This window comes from Bidens hawaiensis, unplaced genomic scaffold (assembly GCF_021521415.1).
Source record: "Bidens hawaiensis isolate Kalapana, Puna unplaced genomic scaffold, B.hawaiensis_p1.1 tig00028813_1, whole genome shotgun sequence".
In the NCBI taxonomy this organism is placed as follows: Eukaryota; Viridiplantae; Streptophyta; class Magnoliopsida; order Asterales; family Asteraceae; genus Bidens; species Bidens hawaiensis.
The window spans coordinates 23,236-49,691 of record NW_027494736.1 but is presented as its reverse complement, the minus strand read 5'-3'; positions in this window follow the sequence as shown (position 1 = coordinate 49,691).

The following is a 26,456-nucleotide window of genomic DNA, read 5'->3' as shown; positions in this document are numbered from 1 at the left end:
CTTGTAAACAAGTTAGGCACTTACTAACATAATCTACCACATCAATAATAATAATCATAGAGATTAATCGTTCAATCAATAACATACTAATCACAATGTTAGTGCACCGTTTTGGTCATGGGTCTTTGCAATTTAATGTAATTTATTTATATTAATGTAAAGGGCATTTTGGTAATTTACCACTCCCATCCGTTATGTTTAAGTGTTCATTCGTTAAGGATGTTTAACGAATGAACCTATACATTATATTTAATGTCTATTCGTTAAGGATGTTTAACGGATGGGCCTAATCTTTATTGTTATGTTACCATTCGTCATGGAATGTTGACGAATGAGGTATAGCGAATGAGTCATTCGTTATACTATTTATGTTATGTTAGATTGAAGACGAATGAGTCCCATTCGTTACGGGATGTGTAACGAATGGACTTCATCTTCTATATATAGGCTGTTCATGCCTTGTAATTAAAAAGTGTCTTAATTATCTCTTTGTGAGTCGTTACTCTACCAAAATCACCTCTCTCACACACATATCAAGAACTAGATATTTATTCATATATCGATATGAATTGAATCGTGTTAAGCTCAACATAGCTTTCCCAAGTGGTATCAAAGCTGAGCGTTCGATTGTGTAAGTGATATAAGCCGTTATAATGATGAATTGTTGAGAATTCATCAGTTAATTCTTATAAGTTTGAATATGAAACTGTTCATTCGATTTTGACTTAATTATCTTGTTGAGATGGTTAATTGAGACTGAATTGATTTGAATTTAGTTCGTAATCAGATTAGTAAGGTTCTATTTGGATTAATTGAGTTTTTGTTAGTAAATTGAATGAATTTGAGTTGAATTTGAGTGTGATAGAAACATAAGTTTCTGTTTGGTAGTATTTTGGATTTTGGACAAGTTTTGGATTGGAATTGTGAGTCTGGATGTGTTTGGGATTGTTCGCGAGGATTAGACAAATTAATTAAGCTATAGATTGTTAGTAGGTTTTTAGTGATTGTCTGGATTCAAGTTTGGATCTGGAAATTTAGATCTGGAAATTTGAGTTTGAAGGTTTGAAGATTCAAAGGCTTCATTCGTTACACTATAACGAACCATTTGTCATACTGTAGCTACTCATTCGCTGTCAATCTATAACCGTATTTGGACACGTGTAGGTTGTTACAACAGAACAACTGCTCATTCGCTACCGTAGCTATTCGTGATCAACCATTTGTTACGGAAATACATTCACGACAGATTGTTTCGCTACTCTATTCGTCATCAAGTTTCATTCGTGATAACCTCATTCGCTATAGAAACATTATCCTTTTCGTTACCTCATCTTTTATCCAATTCGTTACTTCATCCATTATGCTATCCGTCATGCCATCTGTTATGCTATTCGCTTAATCATTCGTGTGCTGATTCGTTATCATTAAATCATCATTCGTTATACTCATTCGTGAAAACTTTGGTGTCATTCGTTAATTGAATCGTGATACCATTTATTACCTTAACATTAAAAACCGCATTCGTGTTCTGTTCACCATACGTTATCATTTTCAACCCATTTGTTATAGGACTTACCCATTCTTTACTGAAAGTTACAATTTGCACCCTTAAGTTTTTATTTTGGACAATTTTAACCTAAACTTGAATTTGTTGATCATTTAACCCATATTTTTGACATGGCTGGATTTTATGTATTGACATCTCAAAATATGTTGATGCAACAGATGCTTCAGTTAGACGCTGAAATCAGGTCACATTCTAAATGTCCTGATTGATGAAATTCAGCAACTTTGCTAAGTGAAACAAAGATTCTGAGCACATTTAGGATCCGTACATCCTGATTTTTTGAGATGTCTTGATGATGTGTATATTTCTCCTCTTATTGGTGATGTAACTGTTAGTGCACGGTTTTGCGTCTAGAGTTTTTGTATTTATCATTAATGTTTATTTGATATTTAAATGTAATATTTAATGTTTATATTTATCTGATTCGTTAAAGTTATGTCTAGTTCGCTAGGAATGTTAGCGAACTAAGACTAGTTCGTTAAGATTGAGTCTAGTTCGCTAGGCATGTTAGCGAACTAAGAAATTATAATGTATTCCCTCCTGATTCGTTAGGGGATGTTAACGAATCAGGGGGTGGTTCGTTAAGATAACTTATTTAACGAAGGGGATGCTGGTTCGCTAGGGGATGTTAGCGAATCAGATCGTCTTCTATATATAGTGAACAACTGTTCACTTGTAATGTGTCGAAGTTTTGAGAGATATAATATTATTAAGAAAGGTTTAAAGTATTTACTCTCCCTCAAGCTTCATGTTAACTTTATTGATAATATATACACATACGTAGAACACCGAATCAAGGTTGATTATGAGATAGATCTATAATATTATAACTGACAGATCTGAGATCTGTGTTAGTCGGTATTGACTGTTGGTTATTGTTCTAGTTCGGGTTCAAACAAGTGGTATCAGAGCTTTTGGTGCTCTTTACGCTTGATTTGGTGTACGAATTGTTATTATTATTGAGTTTTCTGTTTTTGTTTGAATTTGAATCAATTCATTGTTGATTTGATTGAATTATGAATGAATTAGATTGAGTTTGTGATGGTTAAGGTATTGATAATGTTCAATTGAGTGGAATTGGATTGAGGATTGGATTTGGTAAGGTTATTGTGTTTTCGGTTTGAGTCCGTAAACAGGGGATTGGTTTTGGTTGAAATTGATTAGCATATTAGGGTAATTGATTACGAGGTGTGTTCGGCTAAATTCGCTTTGCGATTACGAGCATTTTGGTATATTACTTGTTAAGTTTGGTTAAGAATTGAGTGAGTATTACGAATCTGGAATTGATAAGTTTCTAGGTTTAATTTGGGTTGATCTTCATATATCTGGAAAATTGTTTTTGAATGTTTGAAGATTTGAAGATGAATGCGATTCGTTATAAGGTTTCAGGCGATTCGCTATGACATTTAATTTGATTCGCTATCAGTTCTTGCCATTCGCTAATCAGTTCGCTAACTGATTCGTGTGAGTTAATCAATTCGTGCTATCTAGTTCGTTAAACTAGATTAACCGATTCGTGTGACACGTGTTTGTCTTGGAATTTGTGTCATAACAACCTTTGCCACGTGGCATAAGGTGTCAGAGTTTGTTACAAACGGTTGTAACAACCTGATTCGTTATAGTGTGATTCGCTAATACACTGTAGCTGATTCGCTAATAATTTTTTAGTGATTCGCTAAGTTTATTTTGGCGATTCATTACTGATTATCATCTGATTCGTTGAACTGATTCGTTGTAGTTTTTTTGATCAATTCGTTAAGTTGACTTGATCAATTCGTTTGATCAATTCGTTAAGTTGACTAGGTCAATTCGTTTGGTCAATTCGTTAAGTTGACTTTTGATTCGTTATGATACTCCATTATTGATCAGTCTTAACTTCGTGAAGGATTAATTCGCTACAACTGTTCACAGTTCGCTATAGCGGTTCACCAATTCGTTAAGATATTTCTTATTTGATTCAATTATCTTAGATGGCTGGTATGTATGCATTAGCGTCTCAAAATATGCTGATGCAACAGATGTTGCAACTTGATACCGAGATAGGTTCACATTCTAAATGTCCAAGATTGATGAAGTTCAGTGATTTCGCCAAATGGGAACCTCGGTTTCGTGCACATTTGGGATTGGTTTATCCTGACTGTTCATATTGTCTTGATGAGGTTTATGTTGCACCAATGATTGGTGATGATACTATTGGGTATACTCCTAAAGCTGTCTCTCAATACTCACAAGAAGAGAAGAAAGCTTTAGAAATCGAGATAAAAGCATATTCTACTTTGACTATGGCTTTACCAGAGAATATCTTTCATCAAGTTGGAAGTATCAAGAGATGTGCATCTTTGTTTCAACATCTGCGTATGAGAAGCATGGGAAACACAGCTGAGAGTAAGAAAGTGATGCTCAAGTTTCAATTTTGAAACTTTAATTTATTGAAAGGAGAAACAGTTGAAGAGATGACTACAAGATTTAGTCATTTAATTGCTAAAATGGACAAGATGAAAATGGAAATTTCTGAAAGAGATAAAATTGACTCTATCAAGAGTGTGCTTCCAAGTTCCTACTCAACATTTCTCATGGTTTTGAAAGAGATTGATTATTTTCTGAATGAAGATTTGACAGCACTTGAATTTCTACAAAAGATCGAAGCTAGAGAATATGATCTTAAGTGTCAAAAATCTTCCAAAGAAAATCAAGATCCAGCTTTCTATGGTGGAAGTATGCCTCTCAGTTCAACAATCTCACCAATCACTGTTTTTCTTACTCATGCCGCAAGTGAAAAAGAATCTGCTATATTTAATGATCCAAAAGTTTGTTTCTACTCTGCTGGTAATTCAGGTGGTTCTGGAAGTTCTACTAGTACCAATCCATTTGCTACACCACCTAGTGTGAATATGAAGGAAGCTAAGCAAAACTTTGCTTTTCTGACGGCATTTATGTCTTCATATGAAAACTTGGTGAGTAGTAAAATTGCCACAAGTGAGTTAACTAATGAGGATTATGATCAGATAGATCCGGATGATCTAGAGATCATGGATTTGAAATGGAATATGGCCATGATCATTCGTAAAGTTAAAAGATTCATGCAGAGAACTGGAAAAGATCTTCCAGCGTTAAACAAGAAGTTGGGTTTTGACAAATTAAAGGTGAAGTGTTATAATTGTCAAGAATTTGGGCATTTCGCGAAGGAATGTGACAAACCAAGAAAAGAATACACTGGACCTCGTGGTCAAAGTCAAAATGCTTCTTCACCACGAGGAAGTGATGCTGAAAAGAAACCATCTTCTTCTACAACACAAGCAATGTTAGCAGACGGAACTGATTAGTCACAACGTCTACTATGCAATGATGTTCAAGCAAATTTAGCTATGTTTGGGTTACATGAAGATTGTCAAGATGCTACTGGTAGTGTGATGTCTTCAGATAATGATTCTGGATCTGATTCTGACGACTCTTTCGACAAGCCTTCTGAATCAATGTTTGCTTGCATGGCTAAGATCAATGAGGTTAGTAATTCTATTTCTTCTACTTCATTTGGTAAAGCATCATGTGTTGACTGTGAATCTAACAACTCTAAGTTAGAAGCTTTGAAAAATCAAAATGATAATCTTATAAGAGAAATTGCTTCTCTTAAGGACACTTATCGACAATCTCTGGAGTCTCAAATGAAATCTCGAGAAAAGATTGAAGCATTGTCGATAAGTAACCACGATCTCAAAGCCGAGTTATCTGTGAAAATGACCATTAATAATCAAAAGTTTCAAGAAATCTTGAAACATCGCTCTAAGATAACTGAACTTGAGAATGAGGTTCTTGAGTTGAAGAACAAGTTGGGTAAATTTCGAAATTCTTCATTTTTGTTGAATGAAATTATTGAAGTTCCTGGGAAACAAAAGGACTCTAACAAGGGTATAGGTTTTGTAGAAATTCCTCCACCATTTCACAACGACTATAAAATGAATCCTTTTGCTAGAAAGGAAGAAGAGGTAATTTTGAAAGAATCTGTAATTTCAAAAAATGTTGAATCTGTTAAATCTAAAGATGTTAAAACCCAATCTGTTCCTTAAAAATCTCATGTCCAAAGCAAAAAGGTGTTTGTTGAACACAATGACGAGGTCATTATCGAGGATGTGTTTGAACCAGAGATTATACACAAGAATAAGAACATTCCTAGTTCTAATCATATTCTGTGCGAACCTCACGAATTTGAGGAAGCAGTGTATGGTCACACAAACCTCAAGAGAAAAAGGAAAATTCAAAGAAAGTGAACTCTATGAAGGCAAAGAAGTCAGTTAAACCGAAAATTTCTGATGAGGATTTAATGCGTTTCGTTAATCCTTCTAGTTCTAAGCCATCTGCTGCTAGAGTTTTTAACTTAAAGGGAATGGACACAATGTTCACTGAAAAAGATATTCCAATTAGTATCATTAAGCCTGAGCTAATTGAGAGTGTGTTTTACAATGAAACTTCCAAGGTTCGTGAAATTGAACGTGTGTATGCTCAAGTGAAAACATCAGTTCATTCTGATCCATTGACTAAGGCAAAACAATTTTTAAAACAAGCTAAGGAGATTAACTTTGTTAAGTCAACTGGAACAGATACACTAAAAAGTTTTTCAAACTGTTCTAATTTAGATTTCTATTTAAAGAAGAAAGCTGAATTGACTGATGAGTTTGCTAACTGCATGACTAAAAATGTGAGTCATCATCAATCATCTATTCCAATTTTTTCTAAACATCATCATGTGGACATGCGAACGTGTTTTTTATGCGGTCAACAAGGTCATGTTGTGAGGAATTGTAGTCAGCAAAACTTTCAGAATCTTCATCCTTTTATCAAGGACAAATGTAAGCTAATTCCAGTGGTCAAGGAGATCCTGAAACGACCTGTGTCATATGCTGATGATACTCATATTTTGTTCTCTGATGTGAATCCTCGGAAGGTTTTTCATATCAATGAGACACACGGTCAAGTGAAACCAAAATTCATTCCAACTGAGCCTATATGTCAAAACAGGAATTCAAACATTGTTCAGGAAGCATACTTAAGACGAAAGTCTAAGAAGCCAGTAACTTATTCACAAGTGGCTGAACAACAATTGAAAACTGTTAAAGTTAATGATCAAAGAGAAAACCATAAGGTGCCCAAGACTGAGGCCTGGGCTGCCTTTTTGAACTAATCACTTTTGTTTATGTGTAGGGTCCATCCAAGACCATTTCCGGTGAAAACTGGATCATGGATAGCGGATGTTCTCGTCATATCACCGAAAATCTCGACCTATTAACCAACGTAAGAAATATTCAGAGGGGTTATGTAGCGTTTGCTGGGAATTCTGGGGGCATGATCACACAAGAGGGTGACGTTTCAAATGGTCATATTACATTTGAAAAAGTAAATTATTGTGACAAGGTTGATCATAACTTATTGAGTGTATCGCAGATTTGTGATAAAAAGTACACTACAATATTTACTGACAAAGAGTGTCTTATCTTGAAACCGGGTTTTATTATTCCCGAGGACATGGTTTTCATGCGATCTCCACGATCAAATGATATTTATGTCTTAAACATGAGTTCTAAGATATCAACATCGATCGAAAAATGTTTTGTCTCGAAAGCAACTGAGAAAGACTCGATTCTATGGCATCGAAGAATGGGTCACATTCATGTTAGAAAGATGAATTATTTAATGGCAAATAATTTAGTTGAGGGTGTTTCGTTAAAGAACTTTAAGTTATCTGATCACTGTGTTGCATGCAAAAAGGGCAAGCAGAAGAAGAAGACACATCCTTCTAAGTTATTGAATTCCATTAATACTCCTCTTGAACGACTTCATATGGATTTGTTTGGTCCAGCGAATCGTGCGAGTATATTTGGAGACTGGTATTGTCTGGTAGTGACAGATGATTATTCAAGATATTCATGGGTGTTATTTATGAGTTCAAAAGATCAAACACCTGTTTTGGTACAAAATCTTATTACTAAGATAGAATCATTGTACAAACAAAAGGTGAGGAGAATCCGAAGTGATAATGGTACTGAATTCAAAAACACTATTTTGGATTTCTTTTGTATTCAAAAGGGAATTCACCGAGAATATAGTGCACCTTATGTACCACACCAAAACCGTGTTGCTGAAAGGAAAAATAGAACTCTGATTGAAGCTGCACGTACAATGCTTGCTGATTCAAAGCTTCCTATTCAATTTTGGAATGAAGCAGTGAACACAGCTTGTTATACACTTAATCGGGTTCTAACAGTAAAACGACTCAAGAAGACAAGCTATGAAATATTAAATAACAGAAAACCTAATTTAAAGTACCTGGAACCATTTGGGTGTCCGTGTACAATGTTGAAGAAGGAATCGGGTAAATTTGATGAAAAGGCTATCGAAGGATATTTCTTGGGATATGCGTCTCCAAAGAAAAGGGTATTTAATTTTACATCTGGCTGTGTTGAAGAATGGTACCATGTGGACTGTCAAAAGTACACAACTCCTCCTCAAGGGAAAGGTCCAGACTGGATGTTTGACTACGATAGTTTATTTAATTCTTTTACTCCTTCGGCTGAACACATCGATGAAGATCTGGTTAGAGCATACTTTGAAGAACATTTGAACATTCCAAGCTCTTCAATTTCAAATGTAGTTGAAGTTCAACCAGATGCTCTAACTGAAGACTCTCAAGTTGTTCCTCCAGTTGTTATTGACAGTGCCTCTACTTCTTCCGATGATGATCAATCTGAGATTCAAGTTATTGATCTTGATAGTGATAATGCTTCATCTCCCGAACTGGGTGAACATTACACTAATTTATTTGATAATGTTGTTGTTCCTGAAAATCCTACTCTTCGGATTCATGGATATCATCCACAGGACAATATCATTGGAGAACTCGATGTGGGCGTTCGTACACGTCATCAAGTTGCTTCGTCAAGCGACAATAACGTATTGTGTGCTTACACTAATTTACACTCTTCGGGAATTGTGAATATTGCTAAATTCAATTGCTTTCTATCTCAAGTTGAGCCAACGACAGCTCGTAAGGCACTTGATGATCCTTCTTGGGTAGAAGCTATGCAAGAGGAATTACAGCAATTTGCACGATTGGGTGTTTGGGATCTAATAGACAAGCCTGCTAGAGTCAAGAAAGCTATTCCGACTAAGTGGGTATTTAAATGCATAAAGGACGATCGAGGGGTGATTGTCAGAAACAAAGCACGTCTAGTAGTGCAAGGTTTTCATCAGCAAGAGGGTATTGATTATACTGAGGTATATGCTCCAGTTGCAAGATTAGAGTCGATTTGAATCTTCCTGGCTTATGCTGCTTACAAGAATATCAAGGTCTATCAAATGGATGTTAAAAGTGCTTTTCTCAATGGTGAACTACATGAGGAAGTGTTTGTTTAACAACCACCTGGTTTTGAAGATCCTGATTATCCAGACCGTGTTTACCGCTTAAACAAGGCCCTGTATGGTCTACATCAAGCCCCGAGAGCTTGGTATGGCACACTCGCCGACAATCTGACTGATAATGGATTCAAACGAGGAACTGTTGACTGCACTTTATTTCATAAAACTGTTGGTGATGATCTTCTTCTAGTCCAGATTTATGTTGATGATATTATATTTGGGTCTACAAACGACACTTTATGTAAGGAGTACGAGAAGTCCATGCAAACCAAGTTCGAAATGAGCTCGATGGGAGAGATGAATTTCTTTTTAGGGCTGCAGGTTCATCAGTCTGATAAGGGAATCTTCATTCATCAGACTAAATATGTGAACGACGTCTTGAGCCGATTCAAGATAACTGCCAGAAAAATCCCTTCAACTCCTCTTCCAGTGGGTCACAATTTATCACTGGATGAATTGGAGGATACCGTTGATCCGACCCTTTATCGTGCTATGATTGGTTCTCTAATGTATTTAACTGCTTCTCGACCCGACATAATGTTTGCTGTTTATGTGTGTGCTAGGTACCAAGCTAGTCCCCGAGTGACTCATCTGGCAGTGGTCAAGCGTATTTAGCAATATCTAAGGGAAAATCCTGACATCGGGTTATGGTACCCCAAAGATAATACTTTCAATTTTATCGCCTACTCAGACTCAGATTATAGAGGATGCAAGATCAACTTCAAATCAACGACTGCAGGATGTCAATTCTTAGGAAACCGACTTGTTTCCTGGCAGTGTAAGAAGCAGACAACGGTCTCTACTTCAACCGCCGAAGCTGAATATGTTGCAGCCTCGAGTTGCTGTTCCCAGGTTCTGTGGATACAACAACATCTTCGCGACTACGGTTTGAAGTTTCTTACTACTCCCATCTTGATTGATAATTCTGCTGCTATTTGTATCACCAAAAATCCCGTACAACATTCTAAAACGAAACATATCAAGATTCGATATCATTTTATACGGGATTGTTATGAAAAGAAATTAATTGATCTTGAGAAAGTACACACAGATTTTCAAAAAGCCGATCTATTTACCAAAGCATTTGATAAAACGCGCTTTACTTTTTTGCTTGGTTTAAATGGATTGAAGACCCTTGCTGAGATCCTAAAATTAGGATAATTATCTTTTAATTGCTTTATAGATTTAGTCTTATTTTTTTTTATGTTTTTAGGTTTTAGGGGGTGAAAATTGTAGAAAATACAAAAAGAATGTGTTTTTAGCTTGTATAGATAAAATCCAAAAACATTAAAAAAAATTTCAAAATTCAAAAATATTGTGATTTCTGTTCTTTAATTTTTTTCCTATCTGTTCTTTAATGTTTTTTCTTTGAAATTTAGAAAAATCAAAAACATTTTAAAATTTTGAAAAACCAAAAAGAATGTGATTTATATTTTGTACAGAAAAATACGAAAAACCAAAAAGATTTTAGATTATTTTCTCGTTAAAAATTACGTCGGTTATTTAAGTTTATGAAGCATGCTTGCATGTCTTGGTCTTATGATTCACTCGTGAATTGTTGGTTAGCCATTTATTTATACTCTTAAGTTAACTGGGGCGATTAAATTTATCTTTTCGTTATTTTTTTTATGCTCCTCAAAATTTTGAGTTTTTGAAGCAAAAAGGGAACATGATAGTATATTGATTATCTTGACCCCAAATTCAGTAAAAAGTAAGCTTAAAAGACTGCGTGTTTAATTGCATCGGTGCATTGGTAGGTCTTAAAACAACCCAGTAGAGTAAAGTATGTGATATAAACATAAAGAAATGCCAAATTGAAAGGGGTGTTAGTCTCTAGCAAAAGTCTTGGTGAGGATGACAGAAATGTAATAACCAGTCATACTCAAGCGTTATATTTGTTGATCACCCAAAAATCAAATAAAGCAAATAACAAGCGTTAAGATTCTGGACACTGTGAGTCTTTATGCGGCTTAACCATCTGGGTATTCATATGCATGAATATTTCACTCGCTTTCTAGAGCAAACCCAAAGTCATTAAACTTGATCACCGCTGTACTTCGTATAATTTAAATTACTGACTTGATCAAAATCCGCTGTTAGTCATACAATTGTTCCTCCCTTGCGTGCGTCTTAATACCATTAAGAAACGGACCCCAGGGGATACAATGTATGTAAGCCGACAGATGGACTCGTGCATACTCACTCACAGTAAAGGAAACTTGATGCATTGCTCAAAATTTCTAAATTGGTATCAAAATTTTTGGTCAACAATATAATGGTTTAAGTCAAGTTGGGGTGATTTGGCAAAAATCAAATTACGCTTGAACCGAGATTAGAGGCTGATAATTTCTGATATTATGTGCTCTAATTGAAGTATTTAATCATATCACAAAAATACTTTAATGTGTGTTATTAGATTTATGTGGAAAACAATACCAATGACCGACTTATCGCCAGTCATAATATCGCTGAAATATAAAACTGTGATGGAAGGGCAATTTGGTCAATATGATTCTCTGCTCAAACTCAACAAAATTACAAAAATATGTATTGCTTTTGATAAAATCATTGAAAAATACAAAAAGATTATCTATTTTTTAATAGTTCGGATATTCTTCTGTAAATACATTCTTTAATTCTCTAAATTCTTACAAAATACCATAAATATTTTCGTCTTCTTTATACAAAATATTTAATAAATTTTTAAGTTAAGTTTCGGAAATCTGAAACAAGTTTAATGTATTTGGTTGTCAGAATATAAGGGTTTCTCGATAATTCATTTATTTAATTTTTATTATTTAATTCCTTAATTTATTCATTTAATAATTTAACTTAAAAATTAAATAAAAGAGTTTAATATTAAATAAAAGAGTTTAATTCGCTAAACTCCCATTCGTTATTTATGGATAACGAACTAGGTGATTCTTTAGCGAACTAGCTTCTGGTTCGCTAACCTAATTCGCTTCCGCACTCTGTAACGAATCATCCCTTCGTTATACATATTTAACGAATCATGACACGAATCATGTCTTGATTCGCAACATTTAATTTAACGAATCATTTTGTGATTCGCTAACATAAGGTAACGAATTGAGTTAGCGAATTGGCTAATTCGCTAACTTTAAGTTAAACGAATCGTCTGATTCGTGCAAGTTGTGCCTAGGGCTTCGTGCACCGATATATAAGACAAGAAAACTAATAGTATTCCACTATTCGCCTTCTTTCTTCATCTTTAAGAAACTATTCAAATTCTCTCTGAAATTTTCGATCTTTTCGTTTGGATAATTCAAAGATCAATTTGAGTTTCTAAGGTATAACTGATCTTGGCGATATCAATTTCGTCAAAAATGGTCATGTATTGACTGCTAAATTATGAAATTTTAGGGGTTTAAGGGTTTTGAACATTTGAAACTCTTTTGTGTATACTTTATGTTATTAATTGTATGATTTTGATATCATTTTGATCGGAATCACTTTCCGATATCCTTGGTGGACTCTAATCAATATTTGATTATTGTTTGCTGGGTTAATTATTGTTGTGTGTTCTTGATGTTCACTGTTGGTTCGTTTGATTATTAGCACATTTGGGTATTGAGTCTTAATCTCATTCACCTACATTCACTAGTGTGTTTCCGAGCTCAACGTGCTGATTATCTTGATGGTTCAACGATGGTTATGGCCTAATTGAATCTGGGTTTAAGATGTTGACTATTATTGTTCTTGTTAATTTTGTCCTTGACTTTGTGAAGTCAAAGAAAAAGTCTTAATTATGACCATTCGTTAGTCTTAGCGAATTGGAACTGTTTCATGTCCAATTCGTTAAGATTTTACACGAACTAGCTTAGTGAATAAGATGTCACACGAATCAGAGTTTGATTCGTTTAAAATATGACGAACTAGAGTTTAGTTCGTTAAAATTAATTAGTGATTCGCTAGGTCCAGTTCGTTAAGATATTTACTTGATAGCGAATCGCCTGATTCGTTATCTTTGTATAACGAATCAGTGTGATTCTTAACGAATGACATTAAAAAAAAAATTTAAATTATTAAATTTTAAATTAATAATTTTAATATTCTATTAATTTAATTAAAGGATTTAAATCATCTAATTACATATATTTTTTGGTTATATTGTGTGTTATCTATTCTTAGATTCGGTTTATTTTATACAGTAAAACATGGCTGATCAAGAACACCAAAATCAACCGCCACAGGAACAACCGTCATAGGAACAACCTCCACAAGGACAACCATGACAACAAGCTCAACAAGTCGAAATGATTCTATTACCGTTCGATAAGAAGCACAACATCTGTGCTTATGTCGATCAAGATGTGGCTGATTTAAAAACGTTTGGAGCTATGTTGAACTTCTTACGCCGTTCAAAGATACACTTTGCAATCACAGCTAAACCTAAGGTGTATCTCAGTATAATCAGACAATTTTGGAACACGGCGGAATATGTTGAGGAAGATAACTGGGTTCGAGCTTCAATTAATCAGATTCCTATTACGATTGATGTTGAGGTCATTCATCGGGTACTTCAATTTGACGATACTGATGATTACCCGAGTGAATTTGACAGGTCGTTAGTTAGGGGTTTATTTACACGATTAAATTATGGGGGTGATATTCGTCGGTCTATGTTGAACAAGAATGGTTTGTGTCCACCTTACAAGTATTTACTGCATGTCTTGCTTCACTGTATGAGTGGACGTCGCGGTGGTTTCGATGAATGCAGACTAAGCTTACAATCAGCATTTGTTGCTTTAATCCTGAACAAGCCATTCAACTATTCAGAACTCATCTTTGATCATCTGAAAGAGCAAGTTCAGCAAACTCTACCGTCAAAGAAGTTCTTAATGTATCCTCGCTTTCTACAACTAATCATTCAGGATTTGATACCGAATTTGGTGATTGATCGATCATTGGTGAACGATGTTCTTGATATGGAACATATGAAAGCGGAAACGGTGCATCAGATGTTGATTTATCGAAAGGATAAGCCACAGGACAAACGGATGATTGGTCATATAATCAATCCGAATTATGTATGTCCTCCTAATGAGCGCTGGATCCATGATGATTCGGATTCCGAGCGTGAAGGGGGAGAAGGTGGGAACAATGATGGTGGAGACAATGATGGTGGAGATGATGATGGTGATAATGCTGATGGTGATGTTGGAGCTGGTGATCGAGCTCTGAAAGAACAACAAGATGCAGTTGAGGCTGCTCTAGCTGCTACCTCGAAAGCTCAGCAAGAAAGAAAACGAAAGGGTAAGGCTGTAGCTACTGGTGAGCCACCAAAAAAGCCCCGTGTGTCTTCTGGGGCTGGTGTAATTATTGGAACACCACCACCTCGTCAATCAACTACTCAAAGCTCGGCGGTGCCGCTGACTACTAGCACTCCGATGCTTACCTTGACCACGACGATGGTGTCACATGAGAGGCTCGGTTTAATTCCTCAAATGGCGTTGACCGAGATACCGAGGCCTCCTGCTGTGTTGTCGACTGTTTCTTCCACCACTTCAATGAGACCTCCTCCTCTGCTAACAACTACTCTTCCTCCGCCTCCCCCTAGTGATGTCTCTTTCATGAGAATCACTCGGACTCAAGGACCTATTCAACCAGTACATCCATCTGTATACAATTTGTCACCTGGACGTCGAACGGAAATGTTGCTTAATCTGCTACATTTATATGAAAATCAAATGGCAGCTAACCGACTAAATCAAGAACGACTCATGGAGAATCAACGAAAAATGATGAGTTATATTTCGTTCTGTCAGAAGGAGACCAAGTCGTTGCGTACGATTGTTGAGTCTCAGGGGGTGAAATTAAAAGAACAAGATGAGTTAATTTTACAATTAACTTGTAAAGAAGATGCCCTCAAGAAACTCAAAAATGATGATGATGATCCTGACGAGTCTGATGCAGGAGGTGAGCCTAAACAATCGCACGGTTCATCCTCTGGTGCTGGTGTTAGTGGCGCTGATGATTCGAACAAGCAGATAATTTCATATCAAGATCCAACAGCTGCCAAGCCAATAGAAATGATTGAGGCTAACACGGTGATATTTATTGATGAATTGGGGATGGTTAGAAGTATGGTGAACAAAGATGAGATACAGATCGGTGAGTTTGTAGTTAGATCTTTGACACGGGAGAAGATTTCGATTCTGCTTGGGCTGAATGACGATCAGTTGACTGATTTAGGGACTGAGCTCGATGTCGAAGTGATCAATGAGGAAGAAATGGATGTTGATCCATTATTTATGAATACAGATTTTATTTATGAGAACGAGGAGATTGAAATGGAGGATGTTACAGCTGATGAGTACCCGGACTTGTATCAACACGTAAATGTTGATCAAGGTGCTCCGGTATTTCATGAAGACGTAATTAAGGAGACTGAGAATGAACTGGAGAAGATTGTGGAACGGACTGTTCCTTCACTCAAAGAAGTGACTGATGATGACATTGAAAGATGGTTCAAACGCCAGAAAGTGGGTAAGATCATCAGTGCTTATCGGTATGTAGATAAAGAAAGAAAGGATACCGCTTCTGCTTAGATTGAGGCAAATCAGATGACTACCTTCAAGACTGTTTATAAGGTACATGGTGATATTGTCTCCTGGCTCTATGATTCAGACCTTAAGGTATGTATTGTTAAATGGGAAAAAGGTGTCCAATATTACGAGAGGATAATGGATGTTTTAACACTACCGCGTTGGGATGTACGCACCCTCGCGAGACGTCCATTTATCAATCATGGGGGTAACCGAACTGCTGAGTGGTTTCATCAACACTTACTGTTCGAGGTCAATCATGGCTTCAAATTCTTCAAGCCCCAGGTCCCAAGACGTAAACGTAATGATGAGATTGATCCAAGGACCGGCTGGAAGAAACTTGTCTTGAAAGTAAAGCCACCAAAGACAATGAAAAGGGTTCCTGTGAAGACAATGCCTCAAGATATTTATCTATCTTTCAACCGTTGGTACTATGACAATCGTACTGGAGAGGCCGTTATTGTTCGTGGTCGAGGACTACAGACTGAGCTCATCAAGATAATCGATCCGATGTGGTTGGTTAATTTATCAGAGACAGACAATGACGTGCTACACAGGAAGCGGATTTTGTTTGAACGCCAAGAAGATTACGACCTGGCTATGCAATTCCAACGTGTCGTTCGTGTATGCCATGAACATGGGATTCATAGTTGCAAAGATTGGCAGACAAAGCGTTTCAAATAAGTTAAAGACAAAGAGCTCAAGACGAAGGGGTGTCTGTTAGTGCACGGTTTTGCGTCTAGAGTCTTTGTATTTATCATTAATGTTTATTTGATATTTAAATGTAATATATAATGTTTATATATATCTGATTCGTTAAAGTTATGTCTAGTTCGCTAGGAATGTTAGCGAACTAAGACTAGTTCGTTAAGATTGAGTCTAGTTAGCTAGGGATGTTAGCGAACTAAGACATTATAATGTATTCCCTCCTGATTCGTTAGGGGATGTTAACGAATCAGGGGGTGGTTCGTTAAGATAACTTATTTAACGAAGGGGATGCTGGTTCGCTAGGGGATGTTAGCGAATCAGATCGTCTTCTATATATAGTGAACAACTGTTCACTTGTAATGTGTCAAAGTTTTGAGAGATATAATATTATTAAGAAAGGTTTAAAGTATTTACTCTCCCTCAAGCTTCATGTTAACTTTATTGATAATATATACACATACGTAGAACACCGAATCAAGGTTGATTATGAGATAGATCTATAATATTATAACTGACAGATCTGAAATCTGTGTTAGTCGGTATTGACTGTTGGTTATTGTTCTAGTTCGGGTTCAAACAGTAACTACTGGGTTTGAACCTAAAGATTTTAATGCTTATACTCAGGAAGAGAAAAAGGAATTAGAAATTAAAACAAAAACATATTCTACTTGGACAATGGCTTTACCAGATAATATTTTCCACCAGGTGGGAAGTATTAAGATATGTGCATCTTTGTTTTAACAAATCAATATGAGAAGCATGGGAAATACAGAAGAGAGCAAGATAGTTATGCTGAAGCTCCAATTCGGAAACTTCAATTTGTTGAAAGGAGATACAGTTGAGGAAATGCTGACTAGGTTTTAATCATCTGATTGCTGAGATGAATAAACTGAAAATGGAACCAAATGAATCAGACAAATTTGACACTGTCAAGAATGCTCTATCGAGTTCTTATTCAACTTTTCTGCTTGTGTTGAAAGAACACAGTTTCTTGAAGAATGAAGATCTAAACGCTATGGAGTATATGCAGACATTGTAGAAAGAGAGTATGATATGAGGTATCAAAAGTCTTCAAAAGAAAACTAAAATCCAACATTATATGGAGGATCTTTACCATTGAGCAGTATTGCAGCCCCAATCAATGCTTTCCTCACTCAAACTTCTCAAGATTTGCCGACTTCATTGAATGAACCAATGCCAAATGTTTGTTTCATGGTGGCTGGTTCAAACACAAATTCTGGTTTATCAACTGGTGCTTGTAATGTCTTTACTCAACCACCAAATGTGAACATGAAAGAAGCTGAGCAACATTTTGCTTTTCTTAGTGCTTTCATGAGTTCATATGAAAAGTTGGCGAGTGGTAAAATTGCCACGAGTGAACTTACAGATGAAGACTATGACCAGATCGATCCAGATGATTTGGAGTTTATGTATCTTAAGTGGAATATGGAAATGATCGTGCGTAAAGTAAAGAAGTTCACGCAAAGAACTGGGAAAGATTACCGACTTTGAATAAGCGGGTTGGTTTTTTATTAAATTAAAGTAAGATGTTATAGTTGTCAGTATTTTGGGCTCTTTGCCAAAGAGTGTGACAAGCCAAAAAATAAATACAATGGACCTCGCAATCAAGATGGAAGCTCGGGTAAAACGTTCAATGAGTCAAAAGAAAAAGCTTATGTGGGTTATTCTTTTAAAGTTGTTGGGTTGTAAGGCCCCGGTCCCAGTGCCCTACTTTGTTGTTGTATTTACTCATAAACACAATTCTAAATATCAGAATTAATTAAAACTTTTTTCGGAATATAAAAACATCAAACATATTTTACAAAATCATAACATCCTTGTTTAAAACATTAAAACTCTCTTAAGATAAAACTTCATAACTTTTCTTCACTGGAAGCCAGTCAACTCAGTCCATGCCATGTGTCCTCCACTCAAGCCAGCTCCTTCATCCTATTTGCCTGCATGCATACTAAAAGTCAGCTATGCTGAGTGAGTTCTAGTTAATCAGGAAACATACAATACGTTCATATATTACATACTTAACCTGCTTTACTTTCTTTCGTACGTACATAAGTATATACCTTCATTCTTACTTCAATACTTTCGTTCTTTCATAATTTCATATTTTATCTTACTCTACATACATATTTATACGTTTTAAAGAGCCTTTCGCCCTATAACCTCACCGATATTATTATGGTCTGCCACCCTTAAAGAGCATTTCTCCCTATAACCTAGGGTCTCCCACCCTTAAAGAGACTTTCGCCCTATAAGCTCACATATATTATTAGGGTATACTACCCTCCTTTCATAGTTATTATTTGGGTATGCCACCCTCCTTTCACAGATATTGTTAGGGTCTGCCACCCTCCTTTCACAAATATTATTAGGGTGTGCCACCTTCCTTCACAGATATTATTATGGTCTGCCACCCTCTTAGCGTACATTACTTTCTTTATATTTATATTTATATACTTTCATACTTACTCTTAATCTTTTATATACCATTCATATATCATACATACATTATTCATAAAACAATCACATATCATAAATACTTTTAGTTTTCTGCGTACATACTCTTAACCATTTCTATATAATTCAAATATCATTCATATAGCATACACTTACCACATAAGATAAGTGTATAACTAAACACATAGGAGTATGCACACAACCTCGAAAACATAACAAGGAAATCGGCTAGAAACTCTCCTGGATCCAGTTACGTTCGGAGCCAACAGTAATCTCTTTCTTTAATTGTGCACGGCTAACTGTTAAATATATATTTTTTAAGTAATTGTATAATTAATTAAGTTGGTATTTCAGTTAACCAACATACTTACTAAATGAGGCTCGTTCATTTAGTTTATACTAATGGGCTAGCTTTGTTTTACATTAGGATATGGGCTTAATAAACACATGGGCTTAGTTAGATCAGGCCCAACAGTCAATAATGGCATCTGGGCCCAACTGAGATCCAGGACCAAATTCAAAACAGAGAACTAAATGGCCGAGAACACAAAGATTGAGAACTCAGCAGGTAACCCAGATGAACCGAGAACTCAGAAACCGAGAACTCATTGGGAACCGAGAACTCATAAACGAGAACCCCAAACAGAGAACTCATGACCGAGAACTCTAAACAGACTTGTGATCGAGAACTCAAAGGGACCGAGAACCCATGTCTGATGCCTTTTCTTCTTTCTTTTCGTATTCTTATATAAGAACTGCTGCTGATGCTATTTATTATTGCCAAATATTGATACTATTTATTAATTCATTCCTTTCATTTCATGACAAAGGCTACAGCAGCAGCCATTCTCTCTGTTATTATCATTCTCATTACGATTACGTATGTTGCTATTAGGATTTTACTATTTTATCGTCCTATAACCATCTCCGTTTATACACTCGTCCAAGATCTAGCTCCTATTTCAATAAAGTTTAAAACTTTATTGAGTATGAAACCCAATTTAGCTAGATCTAGGATTACTACACGAGCCTATCTTAAAAGAACAAGCTTTTCGTTAAGAAATGTACCTTAGATGAATCGGTTTTACGAACACGATCTAGTATTGACTTTTATCTTGTTCGTAGTTAATCTCGGGCATCAAAATCTTGGATCTTTTCTTCAAATCTTTGTCCGAAATAAGGAGAGGATGTTTGTGTGTGTTTTGATGGTGTAGGCTATGGTGTATAGATGAATGAAAATGGAAAGGATTAGGGTTTAAGGGGTATTTATACTCCCTTAAGCACATGGACCTAAGGCCTATCTTTCCCTTTTGTTCCATAATAATTTCCATCTAACTAGCCTACTTTTCCTTCCATCTTTATTATTATTATTATTATTATTATTATTATTCTACTAACTCAAGTAAACTTTTCCACCATAAATAAATAATATATTAAATATTATTTCTGTAAAATTTCAGGATGTTACAAGTATACCCTCCTTAAAAGAGGTTTCTTCCCCGAAACCTAACTCTTACTTAATCAATTCTAGGTAAAACTTGCGCATCTCTTCTTCAACTTCCCAAGTTGCATCCGATCCCTTACGATGCTTCCATATCACTTTCACTAAAGGAATAACTTTATGACGAAGCTGCTTTTCTTTACGGTCCACTATCTCAATAGGCTTCTCGATGTAGTTCAATTGTTCATCAACCTTTATGTCTACTAGCGGAACGTGGGACGTGTTATCAGCTACACATTTCCTCAAGTGAGAAACATAAAAAGTAGAGTGAATCCCTTCTAACTCTTCAGGCAAATCCGTCTTGTAAGCCACTTCGCCCACACGATCGATGATATTAAACGGTCCAATATACCTTGGACTTAACTTTCCCCTCTTCCTAAAATGAATAATTCCTTTCCATGGTGAGACCTTGAGCATCACATTGTCTCCAATGTTAAACTCGATTGGTCGTCGCCGCTTATTAGCATACGACTTCTAACGGTCTTAAGCAGCTTTCATTCTTGACTTGATCTGACCAAACCTTGATGAGGTATCTTGCACAACTTTTTAACTCCCAATCTCCTTCTGACCAATTCTCCCCAATATACAGGAGTTCTACATCATCTACCATACAACATCTCAAACGGCGGCATACCAATACTCGAGTGGTAGCTGTTGTAATAAGAGAATTCTGCTACATGCAGATGATCATCCCAACTTCCTCCAAAGTCCATGATGCGTGTCTAATGAATGCTCTTTCTATGGAAGTCACAACTAAGATTTAAATTTAAAACGAAACTTCTAATGAATCTACACACAACCGACAAGTGTACCGATCACAAGTAATATAGAACTAAGAAGTCCGAGTAACGAACACAAGGACACGTGAAAACGCCTATGATCACTAAACCCTAGACAAGACATTCCTAAGAATAATATCTTTTAAAGTGATTTTTAATAATTTAAACTACTTGACCTAGATTACATTAACTATCTTAACGTAACTTAACGAAACACTTAACGAAACTTAACGACTGTGACTGACAAAGGAGAAAATGTTTACCTAGGTAAGAATCAAATTGACGGTCTAACAAGCTAACGGATTGAATGATCTCATGACACCGGTGTCTAAAGATGACCCAACTAAGGTTCGCTCAAGAAAGCTAGATCACCTCTCAGTCTCACTAACAAACCCTAACTTACACTTAACTGATTTTAAGAATAAACCGGGAAACGAATGCTAAGGTGTTCTAATGTTGAATCTCCTCTTGGACTCACCGACACACGACCCTAATGGAAATGAATACTACGTAACCAAGGATAGAGGAACAATTTGGTTTAACACAAACTAGGCCAACTAATTGCTCACAAACCCAAACCTGACAAGAACCGAACCCGCTCTCGTGCAACCTAATCCTAGCATGCAAAGGCTATGAGAGGACTTTACTTCTTATCATCTCTCGGTCTCTAAGAAGGTGTTTACCCGCTGAATTATATCAATTAACAATCTCAACAAAAGCCTATGGTTGTTCCTACCGCAACCAAACTCTAAACACAAAGTAAAGACTTGAACATGCAACTATCAATTAAGACCAATTCAATTAATCGAAGCACGAGGTTATGAGATGATATCAAAAATACGGCAGCCACTAAACACAACCAGATTCATCATTAAACCAAACTTTCAATAGCAATTCAAGTCATATTAATCAAATAATCCATTTAGCTCATCAAACCCGAACAATAGTCATCTAACCTAGGTAGAACAAAGAAGTTTAGCAAATCATAATCAATGAACAGTAGATAAAATAGATATAAGTAATAAACATGTTCATATAAATCTAATTACAAGGGGTTTGAATGATTAAAAACCAAAAACGAATTCGCAAACGTTAAAATAGTCAAAACCGACAACCGAAGGATAAAAGATAGAATCGTAAGGTTGTCCTCCTTGGTTTCTTCTCTAGAGCAGGTGTGGTGGCTGGAAATATTATATTTAAATTCGTTCATAGGGTATTAGCCCTTTATATATATGTTTAAACACCTCCTTCCTAATATAAAATAGGTGAAAACAAGCCCACAAGGCCCACTAGAAGACAAAATAGATGGGGTAGCTGATTCCTGAACAATCTTGGCAGCCTTTGGGACATGTTGGATGTCGCATAGAGTGGGCATGGATGCCTCACCTGGTCGCGTAGCACGGCCAGGTCATGGGTGCTCGTTTCTTCATTTTCTGACTCGTTTATCTTCAAACGCGCATACCAGCTTCATCCGAATCTCGTTTGAGCTGATTCTTTCTTCATGAAACTCGTTTTTCACTCTCTTCAACATGGGACCTATCATATACACAAACATTTAATTTCATGAAAGAACAATTTATATTCGTTAATGGTTTACGCATAAACCAACACAAAAACGGGATAAAACGCTATGTGTTTTTCAACACATTAGTCCAAAACACAAGCACGTAACATATCCTCAAGGGTTTGAATAGTCCTTTCAGACGGCCCATCTGTTTGAGGATGATACATCATACTGATGTTCAGTCTTGTTCCCATAGCTTCATGGAACTTCTTCCAGAATATTGAAGTCAAGCGAGTATCTCTATCAGACACGATCATTAATGGCACTCCATGCTTAGCCACGACCTTTTTTATGAATGCATTTTCTAACGTTTCTGATGAGATTGCCACTCGTATAGGCAGAAAGTGAGCACTTTTCGTTTGACGGTCCACAATCACCCAAATGGTATCATGATGTTTAGTTGTACACGGTAGCTTAGTTATGAAATCCATGGTGATGTGTTCCCATTTCCACTCTGGTATCTCTAACGACTACATCTTCCCATAAGGTTTCTGGTGTTTAGCTTTGACTTGCAAACAAGTAAAGCACTTACTACATCATTCTTCATACGCGGCCACCAATAGTCTTTCTTGAGGTCTTGATACATCTTGGTGGATCCTTGATAGATCGAGTACCTTGACTTATGAGCTTCATCTAGGATTCGACTTCTAAGATCTCCATGGCGCGAGATCTACATGCAGTCAGATCTAGTCTTCACACCATGACTGTTTTCCATCAGCTTGTCTTGCTATCCAAATATTATTTCCTTCTTCACTAGCCCTTCATTTATAAGCACCTTAGACTGTACCTTGATGATCCCTTCAAAGAGACCTGAGTTAATGATCAACTTATATGACTTCACTGTTGTAATGACTTCTTCATTCTTACGACTTAGTGCGTCAGCAACCACATTAGCCTTGCCAGGATAGTACTTGATGTCACAGGCGTAGTCCTTTATTAGCTCTAACCATATCCTCTGTCTCATATTCAGCTCTTTATGTGTAACGATTCCGGCAAATTCAGGTATACCCTAGCCGGAATATACCATTTATGTGTTATTTAATACTGAATATATGAATTATAATGTGTTTATACGAGTATATAAGATTCACAGTACGAATTATACTCGAATGTACAGCTAGTCGTATTGGAATTACGATTAACCGATGAACGGTTATTGAAACCCGAACGAATCGGGGATTACATTATAGACGAAATATATGATGTTTAGTAAGGTTTACGAAGTATTAAAGCTTCGGGATAAGTGAATTATAGCACAGAAAAAGGATTTCGATTTAATGGTACGTCGGTACGTTAAACGAAACCTTTAATATCAAACCAAGCAAGAGACGATCGATCAAGCCGAAAAAGATACACAATTACCGACAATATGATGTGTTAAGTCAATAAATGTCATGGTTTAAGTTTTTAAAGTTTTTAAATCGGTTTTATATAAATTTTATTTTTAAGCCGAAAAACGACCGTTTTGGCCTCGTTTTGAGCGGAATTAAACGTTTAACCGAAAAACGAACTAGACCAGATTATCCACAACATTATCCGGATTACGCAATCCGAATGTGTGGCCAAGATTTGAGATGTGGGCCCCACCCCACACCATAACATGGACCGATCGGTCCACTTGATACACTTTAACATATCATTTTCTTTTTTTAACATCTCAACTCTCCAAATCCTCTCAACCCTACATACATTCAACCAAAAACCTTTGATTTCTAACAAGATTCACAAGGTATAAACATGGTTTAAATGGTTGATTCATAGTTTTAACTCCATAATCTTGAGAAAATGAGGTTTCAAGTGGAAAATGGGTGAAAACCCGAGATGAAACCGATTCTTGCATGATCAAGTGATGTATACAAGTTATACAAGGGATCTTGGTCCAAGAAAGGAGTTAAAAGAGTCAAAAACGAATTTTTACGGTTAAAATCTTTGTTTTGATGTCTTAACCGAAACCATGAAAGAAATGGCTTGATTGTGGGTGTAACTTGCTTGGTGTGGTTTTATTGTGCTTGTAGGTGTTATATCTAGTTGCTAGCAAAGGCTAGAAAGCAAGATCTTGGCGATCTAAAGCTAGAAACACAAGGTAGTTCGGTTTTTCGTATGATTTATATGATTTGGACAGATTGTGATAGACTTAGATTTGGGTCATGAAATTTCACAGAGATGATTTACTCATGAAAATATGAGATCTGTGAAATTTTGGTAATTTTTGGATAAAGGATGAATATTTGGTGAATTTAATGCTCGGTTTTGGCTAAAAATGGTGAAAAATAGCTAAACATCATGAAAAATTCTGGAAAATTTCAGATAAGTTTCTTATAACATATAAAAGTCACACACAAAATTTCAGGTCCATTGGATGAGTCTAAGTAGGCTTTTCGGTAAAACGAGTTCTAGGGTTTTCTAGCTCGGTTTTGGTGAAAATTGCATGAAAAATGAAATTTTCGTTCTGGAAAAATTACAGGGAACTATGTGGATGGCAGGGGGTCATCCCAAAAAAATTTGGGATTTTTCTAAGGTCGTTTGGTATTTTCGACATATTTGGTGTTTCAATGACGTTTAAAAATAGATAAATAAATGTTAAATATAAAAATTAATTCTGGAAATATTTTTATAAAATTCCTTACTGTCAAAAAGTGATTTTTTCAATATTTCAATATCCGAGACTAAGCGGATATTTATTTGTGCTAAAAAGAACATAAAAACAAACTTTTAAAGCTTAAAACGCGTAAACCGGCAAAGTTCGCCTAAGCGAGCTGACCGGTGTATAAAAACCTTAAAAATGAACTATTTTCATGAAACTAAGTTAATCAAGTAAAAATAAATCATCCGAAAATAATTCGGATAATTTGGGTAATTTTACCCGATTTAGCAGTTTCCGGTATATTAAAGACGGAAACGGGCCCCGCGGCCAAACGGGGTGTCTAAACCGAGATCTAATTTCACCACTTTAATTAAAATATCAGTAACAACTATTTTCGGGTCGTATGTGACCAAACTCATTTTTGAAAACATAAAGACGGATAACCGTGCTAGGCACGCAAAACGAGAAAACAAACTAATGGTAGTTTTGACTAAAGAACTCTAAGTGATATCACAGTCTAAGTCCTGAGAAGTGTTTCGGGGTTAACATTGTCCCCGGATCGTGTACGGTACTGGGTTAACAGTGTCCCCAGACGTACCGGTTAACACGAATTTAAGTTATATTAATAGAAATTGTGTATTAACGACTTAGGGATCGTATTACAGATCCGGACCGGTAGCCGCGCACAGTATTACATCTTTACTCACGAAAAGGTGAGTTTCACGAGCCCCTTTTTACTGAACTGTTTTAAATATTTTCCCGGGGCGGAAAGCATGTTTTTATCAAAGTGTTTAAGTACATGCCGATCGCATGGAAATGAATGTATTTATATAATGTTTATTGTACGGGAATCGTACGGTAATGTATTAAGATGGTAATTGTCTGAGTTGCTAATATTGTAAGGCCCAAAACAGTGCTCTGGGTTAACAGTGTCCCCAGAGGTTATTAAATGTATTTCTGGGTTAACAGTGTCCCCAGAGGTTATTAAATGTATTTCTGGGTTAACAGTGTCCCCAGAGGTTATTAAATGTGTTTCTGGGTTAACAGTGTCCCCAGAGGTTATTAAATGTGTTTCTGGGTTAACAGTGTCCCCAGAGGTTATTAAATGTGTTTCTGGGTTAACAGTGTCCCCAGAGGTTATTAGATGTGTGTCTGGGTTAACAGAGGTTTCACTTGTAGGCTCAGCATAATTACATCGCTAATTTATGATTATTATAATGATTTGTCATTGTTTATTTAAATTAGTGAAACTCACCAACTATTCGTAGTTGACCCGTTTTCTTTACATGCTTTCTAGGTACA